The sequence below is a fragment of the Phragmites australis genome, chromosome 16, assembly GCF_958298935.1.
Source record: "Phragmites australis chromosome 16, lpPhrAust1.1, whole genome shotgun sequence".
NCBI lineage: Eukaryota > Viridiplantae > Streptophyta > Magnoliopsida > Poales > Poaceae > Phragmites > Phragmites australis.
This window is the reverse complement of record NC_084936.1, coordinates 5,506,061-5,526,357: the sequence shown is the minus strand read 5'-3', so window position 1 is coordinate 5,526,357 and position 20,297 is coordinate 5,506,061. Positions and strand designations below refer to the sequence as shown.

The 20,297-nt window shown below is 45.6% G+C and overlaps 1 pseudogene; it reads left to right on the top strand.

Moving 5' to 3' along the window:
* The window catches only part of LOC133895402 (protein RAE1-like), a 54,115-nt pseudogene that overhangs the window by 8,298 nt on the left and 25,520 nt on the right, over positions 1-20,297 (top strand).

The window sequence follows — 20,297 nt, the reverse complement described above, 5'->3', positions numbered from 1 at the left end:
TCGTTGTGCTAATGGTGTGTTTGTTCAGGTGGTGTGACCTCACGTCACGACTAGCGCCCGGCTTCATCGTCGGTAAAGGCAAGTGAATGTATTGTATGACTACGCTTTAACCTATTATTGGGTTGCCTATATTCTTTAATTACAATGCATTCATCTGATCTGAATAACTGATTATGAGCTGGTTACTATGTTGTTTACTTTTCCAGAAGTTTACTTAATGATTGATTTATGAAGTGCAGTAAGTACGATATGCCATTCTGCAGTTGTTCATTATTGTTTTATGCAATGTTTTTTAAGTCTCAAGCATTTTCCGGGAGTTATGTTGGTTATGCTTGAAGCACGTCATACATATACATCTCATGCATTGGAAGTTGGTCGTCGTCTTCTGGCCGCGACCGTACCGGTACAGTACCGTATGTCACCCGAGGAGGGGTACGGTGCACACCCTTACGTTACCCGAGGAGGGGTAAGGGTGAGGAGAGTATGTCATGGGCATGGTTATGTCTTCTTATGAAATTCAATGAATCATTCGTATCAAATCTTATTTCCTTTAGTTAGCTTGTATATAGATATATATGCGGCTCTGAAGGCTTATACCAACCGAATGTTAAAATGTTTAATGTTATCGTTGGACTTGCTTAGTCATAATTGTTTCTTCTAGTGTTGGCGGTCTGTTTCATTACTAGTTTCTATTTAGAATTGTTAGCACATTCAACTGTGGCTAAATAGCTTTTTGTTAAAGTACCTTTCACTTGCTGAGATTTTCGAATCTCACCCGTGCTTTCTTTCCAGGTTCCTTTTGAGGTGTCAAACGCTTGCGGGATGGGTAGCTACATGTCGCCTGCGCGTTCCCTTTTTTTTGGGGCTAAAATTAATGCCCTGTCAGATATTGTCTTTTGCCCTGTAATGTATATATAGTGAGTTTGATGGTGGTTCAGTGGTTTGGTCGAGGCTTGTACCTCGTTTGCTAGGATCTTATTTTTTTTGCTAGTGTGATATTCTATATCTGTTCTGTCTGGTTTGTTGTTGCCTGTTATACCTCCACTTTCAGGGGAGATACTGCCGAAATTTTTCCTTAGCTTTCGGCAGATTTGTAGGTTGGTCTAAGTGACCTTCCGGGCTTGTTTTGGTCCCCGGGTGTTACAGATATTGTGATGTAGCTTACAAGGATCGGCTGGCTTTGCATTTTGTACAGGTGAAGTGCTGGGAGATAGTTGGCGGGAAGAGTCAGCCGAAGGCATCCATTTCGCATGATCAGCCAGTATGAACTCAATGTTCTCCTTGAGACAAGTTTTCATATACTGTGTTAGATTAATTTCCAAGTAGTTAGTATCCGTTGTGCTGATTGATTTGTTTCCTCTTTCAGGTCCTCTGCTCGGCTTGGAAGGACGATGGAACTACTGTCTTCTCTGGAGGCTGTGACAAGCAGGTCAAAATGTGGCCTCTGCTGTCCGGTGTGCAGGCTCAGACAGTTGCAATGCATGATGCATCTGTCAAGGAGATTGCATGGATTCCTCAGATGAATCTTCTTGTCTCTGGAATCTGGGATAAGACTCTAAGGTGCACAAGTCCAATCCTTTGCTCCCAGATGAATCTTGTCGCGCATTCCCAATTCATTGGATCCTACATTGCTACCATTGCCCGGTTATTATTATCACATGTTTTTTTTTTTTAAAAAGAATCAATACATTAGCTAAGTTTTTGAACAATTGAAAAGAAATTACCATATTTCCTAGGTCAAATACTGCAAAGGATGCATGCATCTCATTTTCTTTGTCTTTCCATTCCAGTCTGTAAGCCTTCTATCCTATCCATGTTCTGTTTACAGCTGCTGCGAGTTTTGCTCCATGGTGGAGTTGCTATACAAGCAACAATTGATGCAGTAGTTACAGTTAATAGGAAATTTACATAATGTAATTACTGTATAAATATTCTTTGGGAATGTTTAGCATTGGTGGTCGTATGTCTGATCGCGCTTTTCAGATTGATTCAAGAAACATTATGCCAAGAATTCCATTTCTGGCTATATATTTGATAAGCGCGCCTACATTGTGCATATCTGCTCTTTGACTTTGGTCCTGTTTTAATTCATCTGTGCCCTTTTGGACCCAATACATTTCTATTGTGCTTCGTGTTGATCCCATTATGGCATTGGAACTGATACCTTTGATTATGATGACACTGATTTGTTCTTATCTACCTTCAACGCTGATTGCCATGCTATTTAAAGGTACTGGGACACAAGGCAATCAAATCCTGTCCATGTTCAGCAACTTCCAGAGCGTTGCTACGCTCTTACAGTGAATTACAGTGGTCTTCAACTTGCTGAATGCTCAGGTGATTGTGTTGTTAAACTGACTATGCATGTGCTGGTTCCTTCAATTTCAGGTGGGCGTCAATAAGTTGTGTTATTGAACTGACTGATTTCATGTGTTGTGTTTTGATCATTAGACGGAGTTCAAGCGTATTCAGTCACCTCTAAAATACCAGACATGGTGCCTCACTGCATTCCCTGATCAACTAGGATTTCTGGTAATGTTTAATTTTCTGCATGTCCTTTACTCTCACATTTACCAAACCTAACGTCCTTTGTTTGAATATGCCTATTTTTATTGTGCTTCACCAATACATTTTAATGTATCTTTTGCGGCATACAAATATGTACTCAATCAATTGTCTTCAGCTAGTCCTTTTGTTCTTCATTCCTTTCTTCATTTATACAATCTATAACCTTACTCAAATCAGCAATTCATCATTTGGTATGGATGAGATTTTGAATATCGACCCAATATCAGTTTCACTGTCATGGCCTCATGTGTTAGGGTAAACATCCACCAGGAGGATAGCCGGACGGCATCGGGTGCTAGAGGAGGGATTGGAATTTAGAGTAGGGAGATTTAGAATATTGAGGGAGACTAGATTAATTCTTCTTGCCTGATTTGATCTAGGCACAATGCCACATATATCTAGCCAGCTAGGGAGTATCCTAGCCGGCCTACAAGTGCCAATTCAAACCCACTTCTATCTCTAAACTCTATCTCTAATTCTTATCCTGATTTAAACTAACTAATCCTATCTTATCTCCTAAACCGAATTGATTTAAACCAAACTGGACTCTTATCTCTAAACCGGACTGATTTTATCTCCTAAACCGTAATCCTGCACATAACATCATGAGTGCTGTGTAAATTTCTACGTGCTTGAAATGTATGTCGTGCATAAATATTGCTGATGCTGTTGTGCCTTGAGTTGCTGTGCGGATGGTATGTGTGGCAGACCTATCGGTGATGGCAGGAGAGAGGTAAGATGGCAGGGATAGAGAAGAATAACAAGGACAGAGTAATAGTGGAGCTTGGTAGGGAGGAAAAAGACTCGGTGGATGCAAGAGGGAGGGCGGCTTGTAAGGGCCATCTGGACTCTTCACAAATATGGACTCGGTCCCCTAGTCAAGCCCTCTGGGGCTTCAAAGAAATTATTTTCAGTGGCAGTGCGTCTTCCTATACTTTACGTGCCTTGTGGCAGATTGTTTAGCTGGTGGTTATTTTGATACTGGCTTGTACCAGTCAATGTTTTGCTGGTACCTGTATGGTTGTGTTTGGTATTTACTTCGTTCTAAATCGGTGTGTTAATTCAATATCTTGGATATAATGGTCGGTACCTGACAATATATTTTTCTTTAAATAATTTCCACGTGACTTTGAGAATAAACATTGATTTCCATGTGACCGACCCATTGTATTCATTTAAAGGTGGGTTCAATAGAAGGAAGAGTTGGTGTTGTTATGTGCATAAGTAAGTCTTAGACAATATCATTAGCCCTAAATCAAACACCAATTTGATACGGAAGCGTGAACACGTACCGGAGCCTGGAGAACCCATTCGGTTCTTGATCAGTTGCTGCAATGGCGACGATCTTCGAGTCGATTCAGCGCTCTTTAGGATCGGGAAGAGTTTTTAGGGCGTTTGGGACCTCACGGGATTTTCATACTCACCGAGAGGCGCCGGGACCCTTTATTTATCTTGCGCTGCTCGACTCGGGACCGCAACCAAGAGTTGGTTGCGCCTCCGATCATGGCGCGTACGGAATCGCTGATATTTCGGTCTCGTTAGTTAGGATACGTTAGCCGAGATCAATTCCAACATTCTCCCCCTTGATCGTAAGGCTACCATCATAAGCCCACTCTCAATGAAATAATACACCAAGGCTAAAGATTACAGCGGCTAATTAAATGCCACTGAAACCCAAAAACCCATAGCACACTATTTCATCTTGAAATGGAAAAAATCATTATTCCTAATGGGAGTTGGTTTGCATTATGGTCCTCTTATCCAGAATCATAGGCTTTCCAATAACCTCATACCGGCAACATGATCACAAAAAATATGGGGTGGTAAGCCTTTAGTAAGCGGATCCGCAAGTATTGACTTAGTACTTATATGCTTGACACTTATTATCTGATCCTGGATTCTATCTTTCACAACATGATACTTAATGTCGATGTGTTTGGCAGCACCACTCGACTTGTTGTTACTCGTATAGAAAACTGCGGGTTGATTATCGCAATATAATGTAAGTGGTTTTGCAATGCTGTCGACCACTCTTAGTCCCGGGATAAAGTTCTTTAGCCATACAGCCTGCCCGGTAGCCTCATAACATGCCACAAACTCAGCTTGCATCGTTGAAGATGCTGTAAGTGTCTGCTTGGAGCTTTTTCACGAGATAGCTCCTCCAGCGAGGGTGAAGATATAACCTGACATGGATTTCTTAGTGTCTACACACCCCGCAAAGTCTGCATCCGAATAACCAATGACTTTAAGGTTATTGGATTCTCTAAATATGAGCATGTAGTTCTTAGTGCCTTGCAAATAGCGAAGGACTTTCTTAACGGCTTTCCAGTGGTCCGGTCCTGGATTTGATTGATATCTGCCAAGCATCCCGGTCACGAAAGCTAAGTCAGGACGCGTACATACTTGAGCGTACATGATGCTTCCGACAGCTGAAGCATAAGGAACCGTCTTCATTTGATCAATCTCATATTGGTTCCTTGGACACTGATATGTCCCAAACTTATCGCCCTTAACAATAGGAGCAGGCGTGGTAGAGCACTTATGCATATTGTATTTCTTTAGTACTCTGTCAATGTATGCCTTTTGAGACAAACCTAATGCTCCTTTGGACCGATCTCGATGAATTTCAATGCCAAGAACATAAGAGGCTTCACCGAGATCCTTCATATCGAAATTAGAGGAAAGAAATCTTTTGGTCTCAAACAGCATATCCTTATCACTGCTGGCCAATAAGATGTCATCCACATAAAGAACTAAGATGGTGAATTTTCCCACTTTAAACTTTATATAAATGCAGTTATCAACTTCATTTTCTTTAAAGCCAAAATTTCTGATGACTTTGTCAAACTTGAGATACCACTGTCTAGACGCTTGTTTTAGACCATAAATTGATTTCTTAAGGCGACATCCCAAATGTTCGTTGTCTTTCATGACAAAACCTTCTGGCTGAGTCATGTAAACATTTTCTTCCAAGTCACCATTAAGGAATGCCGTTTTTACATCCATCTGATGCAGCTCTAAATCATAATGCGCTGTGAGCGCCATAATTATTCTGAAAGAATCTTTACTTGATACAGGAGAGAAAGTTTCATTATAATCGATTCCTTCTCTTTGCGAGAAGCCTTTAGCTACGAGCCTTGCTTTGAACCTTTTGATGTTCCCATTAGAATCATGTTTAGTTTTGTAGACCCATTTACAGCCTACTGTTTTGGCTCCGTCAGGAATTTCTACTAGGTCCTACACATCATTATCGCTCATAGATTTTAATTCGTCATTCATGGCATTAAGCCACTCAGACGAATGCTTATTCATCATGGCTTCTTTATATGAGTTGGGATCTTCTGTCTTCCCTATGTCATTAACATCCTCATTCGTATAAACAACATAATCGTTCGAGATGGCAGGTCTCCTGTCACGCTGTGATCTCCTGATCGGTTCATTATGCACTGCAGGACAAGGACTGGGTACTGCAGGGGACTGCTGAGGCTCATCGTTAGGTATATCATTAGGAATTTCAGAGACCTCAACAGGGGGTGTATTAATGTTAGTTTCTACTGAAGGTGCAACCACCTGAGGCACAGGGATGTGTGACTCTTGTATCAACTTCCCTTGGCTCCATATCCCCGTTTTCAAGAAACACAGCGTGTCTAGTTTCTACGAACTTAGTGATCCTATCTGGACAGTAAAAGCGATATCCCTTTGATCTTACTGGGAACCCGATTAAGAATGTGTGTGGCTGTCTTAAGTGCCTCCATCCACAGTCCAACTGGTAAACTAGAATAGCTGAGCATACTTCGCACCATATCCATAAGCGTGCGGTTGCGTCACTCAGCTACCCCGTTTTGCTGAGGTTCACCAGGTGTAGAATATTGGGCTACTATGCCATTTTCCAGAAGGAATCTGGCAAAAGGACCAGAGATTTGCCCATATGTGGCATGCCTCCCATAATATTCTCCCCCGCGATCCGATCTCACTACTTTAATCTTCAGGTTGTGCTGATTTTCTACTTCAGCCTTAAATATCTTAAATTTATCGAGAGATTCAGATCGATCTTTAATGGGGTAGATATAGCTGTAACGGGAGAAATCATTAGTGAAGGTAATGAAAGAATCAAAACCGTCAACTGATGTCACAGGAAAAGGACCACATATGTCCGTGTGAATTAATTCTAATAATCCTGTGCTCCGAGTGGCCCCTTTCTTTATTTGCTTAACGTATTTTCTTTTAATGCAATCTATGCAGTGGTCAGAGTCGGAGAAGTCTAAGGGTTGGAGAATCTCTTCCTTAATGAGACGCTCCATTCTCCCCCTCGAAATGTGGCCCAAACGACAATGCCACAGTTTCGAAGAAGTCTCATTAATTGTACTTCTCTTTCTTTTATGGCTTACATCATAGACATTCATCGTCACAGAGGATTCATTAAGAGGAAGCATATAAAGTTTGTCTTGTCAGATGGCAAGACCAATAACATCTGAATTAAATTTAAGAATGCATTTATTGTCTCCAAAATTATAATAAAAACCATCATCATCTAACATTGAAACTGAAATGAGATTCCTCCTCATAGAAGGAACATAAACTACATTATTTAATCTAAGAGTGAAGCCACTATTTAGAACTAATGGGAGGGATCCGATAGCTTCAACTTGAGCTTCCTTCCCATTGGCCACTCTAAGACTTCGCTCCCCCTTTCTTAATGTTCTCGCGGTAAGGAATCCCTGTAAGGAGTTGGTAACGTGCACAGTGGCACCTGAGTCAATCCACCATGAATTAAGAAAAAAATCAGCATAAAGTGATTCATCAATGAATGTTATGAAATCATTACCCTTCTTTGCAAGCCACTTCAGGAAACCAATACAGTCCTTTTGGTAGTGGTCTTTCTTGTGGCAGAAGTGGCATCCGTCATCTTTAGATTCTTGAGAGGCAGGAGCAGAAGGAGCAAATGCCTTGGGCGCCCTCTGTGCTGCCTTGTCGTGTTTAGCGACGAAATGCAACTTCTTCTTATACTTGAAATCCCTTTAGAATTTTCTTTTATTCTTGGGGCTGCTTATTTGATTCACAAAATCTTTATTTTCAGCCCTCACCCTCTCTTCCTCTTGGACGCACATTGCGATCAAGTCGCTCATGCTCCACTTCTCTTTCTGAGTGTTGTAATTTATCTTAAAAGGAGTAAACTCAGGAGGGAGAGAGGTCATAATGAAGTGGACAAGGAAACCCTCAGAGATTTCCATATCCATGCCCTTGAGTTTGGCAGCCATATCTGTCATCATCATGATGTGTTCTCTTATGCCACCGGACCCATAATTATACTTAGTGTTGAGGAGCTCCTGAATCAGTGTACTGGCATAAACCTTGGAGGTGCCTTTAAATTGCTCCTCCACAGATGCCAAGTACGTCTTAGCTTTTTCTGAGTTTGGGATTGCTCCCCTTATAGCATCTAATATTGAGTTCTTCATTATCATAAGAGACATGCGGTTGGACCGCTCCCATTTCTCAGAAAGTGAATCATAAGTTTTCTTTAATTCATCATAATTTTCCACGCCAATGGCGGGAGCTGTGGGAGCGTCAACCCTGAGTGCATAGTCCAGGTCCAAAACACCAAGGACAACAGTCACCTTAGCTTTCCAAGCAGGAAAATTATTGCCCGTAAGTTGCTCTATGCCGTCAATAGTGGCGGCAATAGAGGAAGCGTTAAGAGCTGGAGAGAAGAATTGGGCCAGATTAGTAAATTTATCATAAGGAAATAATTTACACGAAAATAACCCTACGTTGGTTTGATTAAAATCATGCAAAAATAAAACTCCAATCCGCATCACCGTTGGGCAGAAAACGGAAAAGAATTTAAATAAACACATAAAGATGGCACATAATTACAATCAACTTTGGTCAGAAAGTAATTATGAACCTATATAAATTGATCGTAAAATTCTCCAAAAAAATCTTCGCGTTGGATCCAATTCAACCAGAGAATTAACAATAATATTATATGCATTAATCATCATTAACTTTGGGCTATTTTCATTAGATATTCCAGTGCATAAATGGAAAAGACGTTAGAAATCACTGAAAATTCCAAATAAATGGAAAAGCCCAAAGCTTTATTGAATGCAGCCCAAAAAGGCCTTTCGGCCTGGCTTGGCCCATCAGCACGGCCCGGGCCGAATTTGTTTTCACGCGCACGCGCCGGCCCGGCCGAGGGCACGGCCCAGCCACCGCGCCCGGCCCGAACGATCTCACGGCCCGGTCTGCCTTCGCGTGCGTCGGCCCGGAGCTTTTCAGCCGTTCATCGTGATCGACGGCAGGCCGACAAAATCGCCTGGTATAAAAACCCCGTCGGCCGAAACCCTAACCCTAAAATCATTTCTCCTCTTCCCTTCCGAAAAATACGGCCACAGCGCGAGAGAGAGAGAGAGAGAGGCGGGTGTCCGAGGGTTCCGACGCCGGAAAAAATACCGCCGGTGAGAGAGAATGCGCCACCGTGGGTCTACCCGCCGGAGCGCACGCGTGAGGAAGAAGCGCGTGCCTCCATCGGTTAAAGCTTCGGTGGTGCGGACCATGAGGTTGTGCGCGCGGCGACCTAAGAGGAGCACGCCGGAGAGACGACGTGCAAGCACGAGCGGTGGAGACGAGAAGATGTCGCCAACCGGAAGATCCGCGCGCAACCGAAAGGAAAAGGAGGGGATCCCGCCGGAGAAGAAGCCGACGGGCAACGCCGACCAAAAAGCGTAAGACTCGACCTTATCCCCTCTAATTTAGTGATTGTCCGGAGAATGGGGGGCGGATAAGGGGATTTAGGGATTGGATTTGGGGATTTTGAGTCTCGGATTTGGGGATTTTGAGTCGGATTTGGGGGGGAATGGGGATGTTCATTAGGATGTGTGGTAGAGTTTCCCCAATCCCCTCCTTCTTAATGCTACCCGAGCTCAAAATCTATCTATTTGCCCCAAACAAAGCTCCAAAACACACAAGCATGCACATAAACATGATCAAAACGGAAGAATTTAACTTTAAAACATGAATGAGTGTATAATCCGAGACTAATTTGGACTAATTCATATAATTTAAGCTTTAAACAGAAGCAATCAAGGCCTAAACTTGCTTAATTGAGAATAACAGTGCTAAAACTTAATCAAAAAAGGCCCTAATTAACATTAGCCGAACCTAATTGACATCAATTATACTTAGACATGATCATTCAGGACTAATTGGTCATCAATAAACATATTTAAGTCTAATAGGGGTCTGATTAGGGCTAAAGACGGCTCTGGTATCATTGTTATGTGCATAAGTAAGCCTTAGACAATATCATTAGCCCTAAATCAAACACCAATTTGATGCGGAAGCGTGAACACGTACCGGAGCCTGGAGAACCCATTCGGTTCTTGATCAGTTGCTGCAATGGCGACGATCTTCGAGTCGATTCAGCACTCTTTAGGATCGGGAAGAGTTTTTAGGGCGTTTGGGACCTCACGGGATTTTCATACTCACCGAGAGACGCCGGGACCCTTTATTTATCTTGCGCTGCTCAACTCGGGACCGCAACCAAGAGTTGGTTGCGCCTCCGATCATGGCGCGTACGGAATCGCTGATATTTCGGTCTCGTTAGTTAGGATACGTTAGCCGAGATCAATTCCAACAGGTGTGCATCATATTGATGATTCACAGCAAAGCAAAAACTTCACTTTCAAATGTCACAGGGAAGGAAATGATATATTCTCTGTAAATTCACTCAACTTCCACCCTGTAAGATTTCCCTCTCTTTACTCATTTGTTATTTACCTGTGAGGCTTATGTTTGTTCTTATATTGCTTAACATAGATTTCTCGCTCTATACTCATTTGCTATTTATCTGTGAGGCTTATGTTGCTTAACATACCTTGCTATGGAGCATACAGATGCAACAGTCATGTTCAGTTTTAATACCTTGTCTCCATTCTCATTTGATCTGTTGAATAGCATAAGTTCAACTTCTTGTCTTCCACAAAATGTCTTGAGCTAAAATTAACGGGATACTGTAGTTTAAGCTATCTACAACCATACACTGCAATCTTAGGCATATGAATGGCGCAAAAGTACTCCTAAGTCCAAGCAGATGAACACAGATGTTGGCCCCCCCGGCCACCCAAAAAAAGAACAACACTTCAACAGATTAGCGGTTTAGCTGAGAGTAAATTTCATATCATACCAGTTGAATATACATATAAGAACAGTATTGGTTATTTCACTATGTTCTTTTTTGCTAACATGACACTTGTTCATTGGATTGGCATGACTGATCGATGATACTTTATGTCCGTTGAGTTGGTTGTGTTTGTAGACTGTGTTTCATTGAAACAAGTAGTGTCCATTTGCTTATGATAATTTCTATGTTTGGAAATTGTAGTTGGTTCCAAGTTTGGAAATCGTACTTGGTGATTTTAATTTTAGGATTTCATATTTTCTATAACTTGTCGCAGGCCCATCACACATTTGCAACTGCTGGATCTGATGGTGCTTTCAATTTCTGGGATAAGGATAGCAAGCAGAGGCTGAAGGTTTAACAATTTCCAGTGGCTCTTGATTTTCACCTTTGTTGTCTACTGCAGTTGATTTCTGTTGCCTTGATTGTTCATGATTCATGATGGTTTACAGCTTGTGTTGTTTATGTGAAGTATATGTACCACAGTAAGCGGGGTAGTGGGTCACCTCCTCGATCAACGACCTCGGTACACACATCCTGGATCGTGGATTGCCGTGATCTTGGTTCATGGCTGGGATGCCACCGCCCAACGGCTCATGAACCAATGGGATGGCAGAAGAGGAGGATAGTGACGATGGAGAATATGGGGGAGCGGAAGCTAACCTCAATCGCTACTATTGGGGATGATCTCCCCCCCCCCCCTCGTATGGCAAGTCGAAGTCTACCGGTGGCTAAACACTCATGAGTGTTGCAGGGATGTTTCAGGAAATGCAGGCGAAGATCATGGCGTACCTTCGGTCGAAGCCTGAAGGTTGGCCCATATCCTTCATCCGTGTGGGTGAAGGCTAGGACGGGCCTTCGGTCGAAGCCCGGAGGCATGTTCGTTGTTCCTGCCATCCGCGTCGGCAAAGGCGTCGACATGCCCTCGGTCAGCAGCTGAAGGTCGACCGGCAATTCCGCTGACCGAAGGGTGCGAAGGTACTAGCGTATCTTCGGCCGGAGGCCGAAGGTCGACTCATGGCGCTGGAGGGCAGGAGCGAAGCTCATGGTGAACCTTCGGCTGGAAGCTGAGGAGGAGCCTTCAACGCAACCATGAGATTGGTCGAAGACCACAAATGGACATCGAGGCCCACTTAACTGCGCTGGGCATAGTTGTAATTATGTAAATATACTTGATTGTACCATAATGCCCCGAATATACCGGGAATGTAGCAGGTGAGGGGGTAAAACTGTAAACCCTAGTGTGGAGTGGTTGAGTACGGGCTATAAATGGAGCTATACTATACTCGAGATCAGGAGGAATCAATCGAGGCTATTTACCTCTGAATACGTGTCACACCCAGAAACCTTCGGCTTTCCCTCGGAGCGAAGGTTTTCCTTGTTCGGGACTTCGGTTCCAACAGCTACCATTGCTTTCCCTCGTCACCATCGTTGCCGTTGTTGTTGCTCGCCAAATCCACCATGGTCGCGGCTCGTTGGGGGAGAATGAAGGGAAAGAGGAAGGGAGAGGCAGTGGGAGGGAGAGGGGGGGGGGGCAAGGGTGATAGAATGTGGCGGCGTTAGGTTGAGGTAGGGGTAGAGTCGTGGTCTAGACATAAGAGTGAGTTGTCAAGGGATTGAGAGAGAGGAGAGGGATGGATGGGCTGGTGGAAATTGGGCCAGGCTTATTTATTCATCTTTCCCCTTTCTTCTTTTGTTTTCTCTATTTTTCCATTTCTTTCCCAATATACTTTGTTTATTTCCATTTATAGTTGATCCATTGACCTGGATTCCTTAACCCACATTTGTCGGGGTCATGTCCCATGGCCCGAACTAGCATATCAAAGAAAAGTACCCTTCTTCGACACACACTTTAAGGCACCCATGACCGGACCCGTTCAGTGACCCTGTCAACCCAGGTTCCTGGTGGTGACTTGATTTGTACATTTCAATTTGGTACATAGATATTTGTTGTGTTTGTACAGCTGGAAAATGAAACCATGGTCAAGCTCATGAGTATAATATTTCACCTGAGCAAGAAAATGTTTATTGGTAGTGTTTAGGGTTCATCCTTTCCCTTTTGTCCAACCTTGTGATGATGGACTGATTTTTTTGGTACTTACTAGATTTATTTGGCATTTAGTAGTTGATTATTTTTGTTGTTGATGAGAGCATGTTACATTTTCACCCAAGGGCATGAATCCTTTATCATGTGTCTATGTGAGTGGTCTGCCTATTTTGTTGGGTTCATCAGATTTGGTTGTTTTTATGCTCAGTTTCTCATATATTTCCTTCCCTTATTTTCTAGATGACATATTCATTTATTTTATTCTGATACTATTTTTTTACAGGCTTTTAGTAGATGCCCCCTTCCCATTCCTTGCAGTACCTTCAACAGTGATGGTTCCATATTTTCTTACACAGTAAGCCTACTAGGCAAATGATGGTTGAATGTCTTGTTTTATTTGTAAGAATTAAGCCTTTTCGCATTTTAACACCTTGTTTTCGGATCAGGAGGTTTTGGATGTATCTTACGTTTGATTCAGACAAATTGATTGTTTTTTGGATTTTGACAACCATTGCACTAGTTTGGTATCCTTGTTATTATGTTTGGAGAATTTAGCTTATTTGATTTGTATCAATGGTACGAAGTGCTGTTAGCGTTTAAACGATTTTTTAGTGTGGACTAGTGATGCTATTTTGATCAAGATAAATGCTCCAAAATCCAATGAAGGAAAATTTATTCATAGCCATACTAGTATACTAGTGTAGATTTGCTAGTCTTTTCTATTTGCTAAAGGTAGTGCTGTACTGCTGTAACAAGGCCATTGATGGCTACGCTAATATTTTGTAAGAGGAGAGATGAGAGAGGAGAGGGATTAAGAGAGAGGCGAGAAAATGCCTATTTAACAGAATAAACACCAGAGAAAATGGTGCAGCCCCCGCAACACAAATTCACGCTGAGTTCCGTTTGAATATTTGGTTACTGTAGCACAACATTGTTCGGTTTTTCTTCAGTCTGCACAACCGAGCGATTTCAGAGATTGTGAGAGGGTCTGGTGAGTGATCTGAGTGCTAGATTGCCAACAATTGGCATTAGAGCCTTGAGTGAGCTCCTGGTACCATATCCATTCATTCGAATTCCTCGTCGACCTCGCCGGCACGCTCTCAATCTCCTTCGCAGCTCCGCCGTCAAAATTTCAGAGCTGGAGGGGAGATGGCCATGCGGCGTGTGGTGAGGGAAGTGGCAGGCACCGTCGCGTACCCCATGCTCACCAGCACCAACTACCAGGAGTGGTCGCTGGTGATGAGGGTGAACCTCCAGACACAAGGCCTGTGGGAGGTGATTGATCCTGGCAACGGTGATTATCGTGTAGATCGACTGGCGCTCTCAGCGATCCTTTGGGCAGTGCCGCAAGAGATGCTGCCATCCCTAGCGGTCAAGCCCACAACGAAGGAGGCTTGGGAGGCCGTGAAGACCATCCGGATGGGTGTCCAACGCGTGAGGGAAGCGAACGCACAAAAGCTCCGGCTTGAATTCGGGGAGATCGCCTTCAAGCCGGGCCAGTCAATGGATGCATTCTCGATGCGCATCACTGGGTTAGCAAACAACCTGCGGATTCTCGGCGACAACATCATGGATGATGAGATCGTGAGGAAGTTCCTGCAGGTTGTCCCCGAGCAACTGTCGCAGGTGGCCATTTCGATCGAAACGTTGTTGGACCTCAACACGTTGTTAGTCGAAGAGGTTACTGGGCGCTTGAGGGCTGTCGAGGAGCGCTACCAGCTCAGAGTTGCAGCAAGCAAAGGAGGCGATCAACTTCTCCTCATGAAGCTGCGGATCGGGATGGCGACCAAGGTTGCTCGAGCACTGGCAGGCATGGCAAGTGCCACGACAGAGGGCGCGAGCGCGCAGCCAAAATGCGCGACGTCGGAACCGGAGGAAGCCGGGCCACTCCCACCGACAAGTGTCACAATTGCGGCAAACAAGGCTACTGGGCCAGGGAGTGCCGCAGCAAGCCTCGGAATCGTGAGCACGTGCACGTGACCCAGGCCAACGACAATGAGGAGTCCTTGCTGATGGCTTCAGCAACCGTCACGTGGATTGCACCGAGCCGTGCTCCAGCTGATAAGGGGCGAATCCAACTGGACGAAGCCCGCGTGTTCGCTCAGCTCGGACAGAAGGAGGATTACGACCACAGCAAATGGGTGCTGGACACCGGAGCCACGAACCACATGACGGGCTCCCGAGGTGTCTTCTCCGAGATGGACACCAGCGTTCAAGGCACCGTGCTATTTGGTGACGGTTCGGTGGTGAAGATAGAAGGGCGCGACGTCGTCCTATTCGGCTGCAAGAATGGCGAGCACCGCGCTTTAACCGGAGTCTACTTCATTCCACGATTGGTGGCCAACATTGTCATCCTCGGCCAGCTGGACGAGTCTGGCTACCAAGTGGTGATCGAAGAAGGAATTCTTCGGCTAGAGTTTGATGTCGATCTATCCACACTTCCATGACTTCTTTTCGCGATGAACGGCGTCGACTCCTGGCAAAGGTGCAGAGATCCCCGTCCAGGATATACCTGCTTGCACTGCAGATTGTGCAACCCATCTGCTTGGTGACGCGGTGTGAAGATACGGCATGGCGCTGGCATGCCCGTTATGGCCACCTGAGCCTCGGAGGGCTTCGAGAGTTGGCGCAGAAAAGCTTGGCTCGCGGTCTACCGCACATCGAGCACGTTGAGCAGCTCTGTGATAGCTGCCTCGCGGGAAAGCAACGACGCGCCAAGTTTCCGAGCCAGGCTCACTTATGAGCTGAGCGCAATCTGGAGCTTGTCCATGGGGACTTATGTGGCCCCATCACGCCACCAACGCCGGGAGGAAAACGCTATTTCCTTCTACTTGTTGATGATATGAGCCGCTATCAATGGCTCACACTGCTCGCCTCAAAGGATCAAGTAGCGGCTGCAATCAAGGAGTTTCAAGCTCGCACGGAAGCAGACTCTGGCCAGAAACTCGGTGCGCTTCAGACGGACCACGACGGCGAGTTCACAGTGAAAGAATTTGCCGAGTACTACGCAGGAGAAGGCATCCATCGTCAACTCACAGCGCCATATTCACCACAACAGAATGGCGTTGTGGAACGCTAAAATTAGACCATGCTGGCCATGGCGAGGTGCATGTTGAAGGCAAATGCGATGCCGGGACGCTTCTGGGGCGAGGCGGTGACCACGGCAAACTTCATACTGAACCGTGCAGCAACAAAGAGTGTCGTCAACAAAACACCTTATGAAGCATGGTATGGCAAGCGTCCACCAGTCCATTTCTTTCGTGTGTTTGGCTGTGTTGCATGTGTAAAGGATGTCCGGCCAAATCTGAAGAAGTTGGACAACTGAAGCACGCCGATGGTGTTCGTGCGCTATGAGCCTGGTTTGAAGGCCTATCGGGTGTTCAATCCAGCCAGCAATCGCGTGGTGATAACCCGCGATGTGATCTTCGATGAATCGGCGCGATGAGACTGGAGCGAAGAAGGGGATGATCCGTACCGCAATGGTGGTGAGCCCTTCACTGTGGAACTACTCACAGAGGCGACGGGAGCAAGGGACCCTATACCGCCCTAGCAAGAAGGAGACCAACACATGGCGGCGAGCCCAGGAGTGGGCCAGTCGCCATCACTCGTGGTGGCGAGCCCTGGTGTGAGCCACCACCCAAGTGTTGTCACCGGACAATCCATGTCACCCATGGTGGCAAGTCCAGAGTCGGGGCAGGCTGCGGTTGAGTTCGACTCACCGCCGTCGGGCTCGCCGGATCTGGATGACGACCACGATGATGCCTAGAGGCGATTCTGCCTTGTCGACAAGATCATTAGGGCAGCGGGTCCTCCTGGACTGGTTGCTCGGGAGCTCGACGGTGGTGGGCTGCTACTTGCAATAGACAAAGAGCACACAACCTTCACCGAGGCCGAACAACACATGGTGTGACGGCAGGCAATGATCGACGAGATGACGGCCATAGAAGACAATCGCACTTGGGACTTGGTTGATCTCCCGGCGGGAAGGCACGCCATCGGGCTCAAGTGGATCTTCAAGCTCAAACAAGATGATAAGGGTGCCATTGTCCACCACAAGGCTCGATTGGTGGTAAAAGGATATGCTCAACGGCACGGCGTTGACTACGAAGAAACATTCACGCTGGTGGCAAGACTCGATTCATTCCGGTTGCTGCTCGACATGGCTGCTCACTTTGGGTGGTGCGTGCATCACATGGATGTGAAGATGGCCTTCCTCAATGGCGATCTGGAGGAGGAAATCTTCATCGAGCAGCCCCCGGGCTTCATCAACGAAGATCACCCACACCAAGTATTGAAGCTCCACAAGGCGCTGTACGAGCTCAAGCAGGCACCCCGGGCATGGAACTCAAAGCTGGACACCAGCCTAAGAGCACTTGGGTTCCAGAGGAGTGACATTGAACATGGCATCTATGCACGGGGAGGTGATTTTCCCGGCTTGCTGTCGGGGTGTATGTGGATGACTTGATCATCACTGGTGCGTTCAACGAGAACATTGACTTGTTCAATGAGGAGATGTTGAACCTCTTCTGGATGAGTGACTTGGGGCTTCTGTCACACTATCTGGGGATCGAGGTGCAGCAGAATCAAAATGGCATCTCTATTCGCCAAGCAATGTATGCCAAGAAGCTTGTGGAGAAAGCTGGATTGGCGGGCTGCAACACCTGCAAAACACCGATGGAATCTCGGTTGAAGCTGTCCAGGACGAACTCGAGTGATCTAGTGGATGCCAAGTATTATTGCAGCCTGATCGGAAGTCTTCGTTACCTTTTCCACACACGGCCTGACATATCCTTCGTTGTGGGTATGTAAGCCGGTTCATGGAGGCCCCCAGGCAAGAATACCTTGTTGTCGTCAAACATTTGTTGAGGTACATTGCCAGGACAACAAGTTATGGAATGACATACCCAAGACAAGGACATGGTGATCCGCAGCTAGTTGGGTTCAGCGATTCTGACGTGGCAGGAGATGTGGATGATCGCAAAAGCACCTCCGGTGTCATATTCTTCCTCGGAGGCAAGCCAATTACATGGCAATCCCAGAAGCAGCGCGTGGTGGCATTATCATCATGTGAAGTTGAGCACATTGTCGCTGCTGCAGCAGCTTGCCAAGGCACTTGGCTCCAACGACTGCTGACTGATGTTCTGGGAAGAAGAATTGGAGTACCGAAGCTCAAGATCGATAATAAGTCAGCTATAGCACTGAGCAAGAATCCGGTATTCCATGATCGAAGCAAACATATCGACACAAAGTATCACTTCATCAGAGAGTGTGTCGAGGAAGCAAAGATTGATGTAGGATCGAGTCCGTTGGAGTCAGTCAGAGTCTGTTAGTTTTAGTCCGGTTCTTCAGGCAGATATGCACGACTTGATCGGCTTGTGGGATGGCACAAGACATGGAGATCATGGCGTGCATATAGGCCTCATTGTCCACTACTTTGATTGTCTATTTAAAGGAATAAACACCAGAGAAAATGGTGCAGCCCCCGCAACACAAATCCACGCTGAGTTCCGTCTGAAGATTTAGTTACTGTAGCATGACATTGTTCGGTTTTTCTTCAGTCTGCACAACCGAGCGATTCCAGAGATTGTGAGAGGGTCTGGTGGGCGATCTGAGTGCTAGATTGCCAACAGTATTTTTATTTGGAGAAGGCTGTTTCTCTTGGGCCTCAGCGTGTTCGACTTGCAGGATCTGTTCTTTTGGCCGGGCATCAGTTTTGTTGCGTCTCTTGTATTAGCATCTGGTAGCTGTAAATTTCTGTCTGCTTGTAGTCACTGATGATAGGGACTTCGCAAGTCGTAATATGTACTACCTGTTTGCAATGCGTAGTCCTCTTAAGGAATGTAGGTTTCATGGGCATATGGTGCTGCTCAGTCAAATCAGCGCATACTCGAGTGAAAGTCTGTTGCAGGTGACGTAAATTTTCGCGAATGTGGATTTATATCTGATGGCATTAGTGTGACATCAGATATAGTGACCAGGATAAAAAAGAACCTTATTTGGAAATATTTCTTGCCTTTGCCTGGCAATGGCAGCTGGTGGCTGGCAGGTTTCTGCTTGTAGATCTTGGAAGTAATTTTGAACAGCTCGCTTCCACTCTACTTAGGAGATCATCAGACTAAAAAAGGATTTCAAATTATAAATCTGAATATGAATTTGCAGCCGTTGGTTGATTCATGAGTCCCGGTTTGGGCTTGGCGTCACCGCTGGGATTTATGGATCTTCCTCGTCGATCGGTAGAGCAATGTATGAATGTAGGCCGTTATGGATAGCTGACATGCCAGAATTCAGCGAGAGCTGAGAAATACATAATGGCATTCACGCCCAGACGGACAATTATGCCACATCCAGGTTTATTGAAAGATAATTAGAGTATTATTAATGAATATACTGTATAATTGTTGATGTTAAAACATTGAGTCTCGTGGTCTGTTTATACAGAGTACCTAGTGGCTTGGATTTTAAAAAATTCTAGAGATAAGATGAAATCGTATCGGAAAGATTAATACTATCCTATCATAACATCCAGATTCTTACCATAACATCCAGATTCTTACCATATACTCTAGTATCCCCCATAGTCGTAGCGTGAGCAGCACAAATGCTCATACTGGAGTGAAAGACGACGAGTTTGCTATAGTGGACGATAGCCCTGTTGTTGTGGAGGTAGCCGAGAGCAAGTGACTGCGGTTGTAGCCGTGGAGGAGGGTACAAGCCCAAACCACCAACACGAGCACATATGTGCACATAGTCAGGTTGATCCTGCCGAGGACCTCGATTGGCGGTGTCAACGGCTTGGAGGTGTTGGACGAAGGCGCTAACGCGGAGCGATAGCTGGCATGGTGACGAGAATGAGCAGCACGATTTGGAGCCATTGCCTGGAGAGGCAACGACCCCGGCGATGATGACGTGACTACGAGCACTAGCACTACAGCCTAGAAGGGCACATAGCAGATAGCCTCGTTCTCGGTGGTGAGAGGCTCGTGCTCACGGATGGCGTCCGATGATGATGATTCAGCGTGACGACGACGTGTAGACGAGGCGCTCGGAAGGCTGCAAAGGAGGGGGCCATGTCGATGAGTGCCACGGTACGGGAGAAGGCACCGGAGAGGTCGAAGCTGAGGAGCGTCGACGGATCGGCAGGGCGAGGCAAATCGATCCATGATCGAAAAAATTGATCTTGTGATCAAGAGAAAACCTGATCTAAAGAGGACTGAGAAAAACTCCACGTGGTAGCCGATCGGATGATCGGTGACATGACTAAACTACGAGTTGTGTAGCCCTTAGGAGCGATCATAGAGATGGGATCATCTCCTAGAAGCGCGGCAGCTCAGGAACAGCGTGATGTGATAATCAATTCTAAAAATTCTTGCATTGAATTGCATATATTTTCTGCCAAGTTCGATGCCTATATTTGTCAATCAAAACAAGAAGGTGGATGCACTGGCTGCTGCTACTATTATGCCATGCAAATTAATTTTTGAAGGAGCTGAACTGCGCAAGAGA